The sequence below is a fragment of the Poecilia latipinna genome, unplaced genomic scaffold (assembly GCF_001443285.1).
Source record: "Poecilia latipinna isolate Pla-1442-1.1 unplaced genomic scaffold, P_latipinna-1.0 Scaffold920, whole genome shotgun sequence".
In the NCBI taxonomy this organism is placed as follows: Eukaryota; Metazoa; Chordata; class Actinopteri; order Cyprinodontiformes; family Poeciliidae; genus Poecilia; species Poecilia latipinna.
The window spans coordinates 163,868-170,507 of record NW_015113536.1 but is presented as its reverse complement, the minus strand read 5'-3'; the positions used below and the strand labels follow the sequence as shown (position 1 = coordinate 170,507).

At 37.4% G+C, this 6,640-nt stretch overlaps 1 long non-coding RNA gene across 1 annotated transcript in view; it reads right to left on the bottom strand.

The window, feature by feature from the left end:
* LOC106957631 (uncharacterized) overlaps nucleotides 1–6,640 on the bottom strand; it is a 39,697-nt gene that overhangs the window by 10,852 nt on the left and 22,205 nt on the right. Inside the window, exon 2 of the long non-coding RNA XR_001426992.1 lies at nucleotides 6,195–6,350. This is a non-coding gene — a long non-coding RNA (uncharacterized LOC106957631). The remainder of the gene's footprint in view (nucleotides 1–6,194; nucleotides 6,351–6,640) is intronic.

Here is a 6,640-nt window from a genome sequence, read left to right as displayed (position 1 = left end):
GACCTAAAAAAACAAAAATAAAAAAAAATAAAAAAAAAAGAGGGGGGGGGGGGGAATTAAGCAACACAATCCTTTCAGACTTCTCAGGTCAAGTCATTTTTCTTCTAATTATACAATTATTGAGCTAAGCTGGACAGGATCATAGTGAGACAATTAGGCTAATTTGTTTGAATTGAAAAGCCAATTAAAGAATTAGTGAGCAGTGTTAAAAAGTTCATCACATTATATCCGAATTACAAAACGGCAGGTCAGGAAGCCAAGACTGCTCGACTAAAAAAACTAAACCATCTGTGGAAAAAAACAACAAACAGTGTATAGCTGGGCATCTTTATTGAATATTCAGCTGATACGTGTTAAAAGGATTAGAGATGTGCAGTCCCACGCTCTTTGTTGGGAACTCCAGGCATATAATCCAGGCGGATTGCTCTGCCAGATGGTTTCACTGAGATTTTCAACAGAAGGTTTGTTAACTGCATTCAACTGTTCCATGTGTTAGTGTGTGGACGAAGAGCTATTCCTATCCTAACAAACAGCTTCTATTATGACAAAGAATCAGGACTGAGAAAGGAAGACAGAGAAACACTGCGCAGTCATCAGTTATACTGGCAGTGTTAATGAGATGAGCCGCTTAAGCAGGAAATGAATGGTTGTGTCTCAGATCTCATAAGCAAAATGTTTTAGCTGATGTGACAAACTGTGTAATGGAAGACGGACGGTTTGGCCCTTTTCTGAGAGGCCGTCACAGAGTGGGGTTGTTTCATTCAGTCCTGGAAGCGCCATACAAGAGTATTTGGCACATTTCCCATACAAATAATTTAGTACTTTTCCACAATAAGATATAGTGCCTGAGTTGGTTCTGGGCCCTTTTTCACAACAAAAGATTAGTCAAGATTATTGTAGAAATAATTTGAGAGAATTTAAAGTTCTATTTCAGACGCAATACAAAACAAAAGGAAAAAAAAAATTAAAAAGTTAAAAATCAAAAATTTCATTTCCTTTTTCCCCCATATTACTTCATCTCTAATTAAAGGCAAATAAGTCCCGATTTGGCATGTTTCTTAGTTTTCAGGTTCAATTTGGTTACAGAAAACTTTAATTTTATTTCCTTATTTTGAAACAGAAATAAATCATCTTAGAGAAGAAGCAAAACAAAATTTGTCTTCTGGAAACGTCAGAGTAGTTTGCTATCAAAATAGAGCTTGTTCAAACTAATCTATGTTTTTAGTTTCAGGTTAGATTGTTGTAATGGTGTCTATACATGATTCTAGGAAAGTAAAGGCAGCTGCAGCTCATCCAAGGTGTTGCTGCCAGAGTTTTAGCCGACACCAGGAATATGCATCGCATCACACTAGTCCTTAAATCGCTGCTAAAGCTCCTAGTTTAAGACAATAAAATCTAAAATCTTAATTTTAGGTAATTAAGCCTGTACCATCTGGCAAAGGGACACACAATGGAAATCAGCCTTTGCTATAGTTGGGTGCGTTTCCATTTATGTTGTTCAAAATGTTAATTAAAGCAGTGTCCCTCTTCAGCAAGTACAGCAAATTGAATGAAGATATTCCAGATTTGGTGGTCAGGTATGAACTATGTAAACCTCTCTGGTTGTCTCAGGGTGTTTTCAGTCCTGATAGTCTGGTAGATTGCTTGATTGGGGAGCTAAATTGCAACATTTGGAAAGCTGGCACGGTTCCCTTTCACGCCTCACCATGTCAAACAAACCAAAACCTTTGAGCAACTCGCTTACCCATGTCGCCTGTGGTGGCGCTGCAACAAGAACCACAGAAGGAAATGACACAAGAACCACTGAAGACAACACTGAGCACAACTTCCATCTTCACAAAATGTAAACAAAAATGGAGAGACAGGATTTTTGCAGTTGGAGGATTTGTCTTCAGTCACCGGCAAAAGACTATGAATCATTTCTCCTGCTAGCTCTAGACACATACATTTGTTTTGGTTGCACTGATGCATATTGACCGGCACTATTGTCCACTTCCTGCTTTTGGTGCCATCTCTGGTCCGCTTATGCATTCAACCCGTGCCAGAGTTCACTTTAATTAAACTGAGATCTAGGTTTTTAAGTGGTTCACCTTTTTGGTCTGCGTTAGAGTTAAATTGCACATTCGCACCTCCCCAAACATACCAGACCTTGCAGGTAAACTAACTAGAGTTTAATTACAGCAGACTAAACAAGGCTGGTGTGAATGCACTCTTAGACCTGTTCATTTAATATGATCAGGGCCAGAAGGACCCTCAGCTCTGATTAGCCGCATGTTTTGGTAAAAAAAATTACTTTTTCCATCATGTTGTGGATTTTTAATTAGCTTTTTAAACTTTTTAGATGCTTTAATTTTTACTTTTTTTTTGTTTTCTATGTGAATTCTTTTCCTTGTTTTCTTTGAAATATCATGCGCATGAATAAACTTACCTTGACTTAAATCAAAAGATCAAAACTAAATGTTCCTCTTACTCTTAAATAAAAAAATATATATTGAACAGTATGAATCTTAAATAACCTTGTCATTAAATTCAGCGAGACCAATGTAAATCTACTTGAGAAAATTACCAAGCAAAGTTTTATGAGAGTAAACAGACATTCAGAAAGCAACACAAACTGTTGCAGCATCAAGAAAGCCAACAAAGTTCATCGAGCTACACAGGAACACATAAACAGCCCACAAAACACACACAGCAGAATGTGAATCCCTCTCTTATTACCCATAATCCACTACAGCCCGGGCTGTTGGAGTCTCCCAGGGCCACGGATCACTGGAGCTTTGAGAAAGGTCAAACCAACCAAGAAAGCAGCCGGGTCATAATCATCAGCACACAGAAAAAAAACCCATCTCCCCATCATCCCATAGCTCCATGATTTGATAAAACAATCATTGAGATGTCTCATTTTCCGTTTGTTTCCTCCATCCTTGTCTGTGTCTTTGTTGTTTTTTTTTTGTTGTTTTTTTTTTTTCATTGCTTCATGTATTCCTCCCTCCTGTTTTTTCTTCAGTCGCTTCATCTGCTTCCCATCCCTCTGACATTTACTGCTGGACTAACTCCTGCCGCCCTCCGTTTCATCTTTCATGCTCCCTCTGTTCAGGTATTTAACCTGCATGAAGTAGCACATCAAGTTCATTACTCTGTTTAATGGTGGTGGCTGTTTAGCCATCAAATTTAACTGCTAAACAGGGAGAAAGTGGATTAGGTGGCGGTGCACCAGGAGTTACATAATTTTAATGCATAAATGCTTCAAAAAAATAAAATGAAACCGCAGCATTTGTTAACATATTTTCACTTAAGGATATAAAATCTTCTTGTAATGGAAATAAATATATATAACTGCTTAAAGCTGATTAAGTCAGTTTGAACTTCATTAATAGCAAAATACTTTTATTTTCCAAATAAATCCTTTAATAAACTGTGCAGATTGACATAGAAAAGCACCAAGATTTGCCATAATTCTGACAAATATCCCCTGGCGTTAACAGCCCATCATGCTGATGCTAATCATATGTCCTTAAACAAAGCATCTAAAAGAGCAGCATTTAAATGGCTGATGACTACAGCAGGTAAGTGATTATTTTGCCCTACGGACCTTTAAAAAGCAGGTCACATCCACACATCCATTCACATCACGGCTATCGCAATGCAGAGGAAGAAAAGCGTCTCTATTCATGTTTATGCATTTTAATTCAGTGCATGTTAATAAGTTTGCAATTATGTCGATGAGTGGTAAAAACGTTGGAGTTCTGTTTATGTCCCGCAAATCAAATTTTCATATGAATGAAAGCAGCATTTTCTCCTTCAATTAGCAGAAAAATGTAAATAAGCCAAAAAGGATGAGTATTCAGCATAGAAACAATTTAACTCCCCCCCCCCTACCCCCCAAGTAAATTTTAGTTTACAGCTATAAATACTTTAGACTTTCTCCCAAACATCAAAAATCAACCCGAGTGAAATATTCATGTTACAAGTGCACTGTTTCCATGGGAGATTTTAAAAAGGGGGGGTTTAAAGACTTCTCAAGCATGCTAAGGTTTCAGAGTTCAGTGTGATCTCACCTCCAGTAATTGTTAACTTCTGACTATAATTACAAAAGATGTCAAAAGGTATGAAAAGTGCAACTGAAAAGTTATGTCCTTTTTCATTTTCATCCTTTAAGGTTGTATGAACAACACTCTGTTAGCGTGGAGGGTGGAAAATGCACCCAAAACCAAAAGACTCGAAACAAAAACAAGAACTGGCTCCTCATGAATACATTCAGGTTAAAATGTATTGTGTATTTTTTTTTAATCCACAGAGTCAAAATTGTCCCGACTACACCTGTCACAATAATCAAGAAATCAATTCATTGCATGATAAATGACGAACTCAGTAATTGTCATTGGCATGATTTATTGTTTATCTCTTTTTTCCTCTCTTTAAAAACTGAATGAGAAAAGTCTTCAGTTTGATGCTTGGGCTATAATCTGCGTTACAAAGACTTAATTCATTTTATTTATTGCTTTGATTTTTTTTATTTTGGAAATTTAAAATGTCATCCAGGTCCAGTGTTAGTTGTTCATTATAATTTAAAGTTTATTGATCTTTGATAAAGTGTTCTTGCATTTTTTACAGTTATATTACTTAAAAGTGGTCTCAAAATAACAATATTATCGATTATCGCAATAACTTCTGGAGCAATTTATCGTCCAGCAAGATGTGTTATGGTGACAGGCCTAGTCCCGACTTTAGTCAGACGAGTGGCTGCAAGGAGGGTCTAAAGTTTCTGTTATTTGAGCTCTGCTCCTGAAAAAAATTTAACTATTTTGACAGACATGTACGGGTTGGTTTGTATCGACTATCTTTTTGTGTAATTAGTTTTTTTAGTGGCTATCATAGTGAAATATAGATGTTAACGGTCCTAGTTTGGATTGTAGCAAAATCCAAAAAGTTCATATTTTAAAATTTGTAAATGTAAATAATGTGGACAGGTTTTATGAGGTAAATTCATTTCTAACCAAGATATGCGCCATCAGACATTTTGACTAACACCTCACAACAATTCTTACCAAGTATTTCTCTTATCCTTATTGTAAAATGTGGCCAAATGTAAAAATTGGCGAGTAAAAATTAATATCAAATCAATGAATTATGTTGACTAAAGAAAACCCTAATCTTTACAAAACAACACCAGACAAACCAATTATATCTGTTTCAGCTCCTGTCCACCGTTTGTAACTAATCCCTTCATGTCTTTGAGTTGAAGATTTCAGCTTCTTTAGGTGAAACATGTGGGAACAAAGACACGTTTCCCGTTTTATTTTTTTTGAAGGGTAGGATGTAAAACTGTGGCAGCGCCTGAGGCATAAACCTCTATGTTTTAAAGTAAACCTTTAGAGAACTTCGCTGTAGTGTGCCAAGTCAGTAATGCTTAAGATGAACAACTCCAAGCCTTCTTTCTGGAACATTCATGTTTGCCACTCAGGTTTTCAGCTGGAGGGGGGGGATTCTTAGGTTTATATATCTGTGTTTATGTGCGAGTTATTCTAAAAAAAAAAAAAAATACATTCTTTTTCCCCTCCCAACAGGCCATAGGTTTTGACGACAAAGCGCTTTTTTTAACCTCAAAGAAACATTTCTAAAAATACACAATAGTAGCAGCAAACGCAGTTAGTGCAGCTAAACTGTGATAACAGCATCACCTTCCTCTCAGCACGCATGAAAATACTTCAGTTTTCTTCCACAGTTGTAATCACTTCAACATTCACACTGTAATCAGCACATTCAGCAGCATCAGCATACAGAGCAGCACAAGTATCTGTTTATCACCAACATCTCTCGCCTTACTGGGATGTGATCATAAATCTATTTAAAGTGGAAAGGCATACAAGTGTCTGTGGCGAGGGTGGAGGCTCGGGGCCTCAGGTTAGAACTGGAGTCCGGCTCAAAAGAGGGAGTGTTCGGAAAGAGAAAGTGCGGAAGAAACAAACAGCCACGAGCACACACTCAGAGCAGACTGCTGACCCAGTTTAAACGCCATTTAGGAGGTTCAGATGAGGGTCGTTCATCATGAGAATGCTTCAGGAAATAAAATCAACAGATGACCAAACCAGAGGTAAATGCATCCAAACCGCAAGAATAAACCACACATAAAACAAAAGCGTCCAGAATCGCCATGTTTTAACACGTCGCCGCCGCCGCCGCTGCGTCCTTACCTTCCTGCACTGCCTGGAAAGGGTTGTTGGGCTCGATGAGCTTTATGGAATGCGTAATCTTTTCGCTGTGCAGGATGTCATCGCTCAGACTGAGGTCGGACACGGCGAGCTGGAACACCTCATCGTCCCGCACTGCGTTCTCCTCAAATATCGCACCTGGACGAGTAAAGAAAAAAAATAATCCTTCAGGAGTCAGGAAAAAAAACAAAAAAAAAAACATTGAGATTTCATTTTGTTTTGTTTTTTTTCCTGAGTGAAGCAGGAACCCTGCAATATAGCACAAATAAGGAAAACAAAACATAATCATAAATCACAGACTGTCACACTTTGATTCCAAATTAATACATCATACGAAGGCTAGAGTCTTTTTATTCTTTTAAAAAAATATGACTACAGGGATATGAGCAATCCTCCTGTGAATAATGCAAAAAAAACAAAAAAAAACA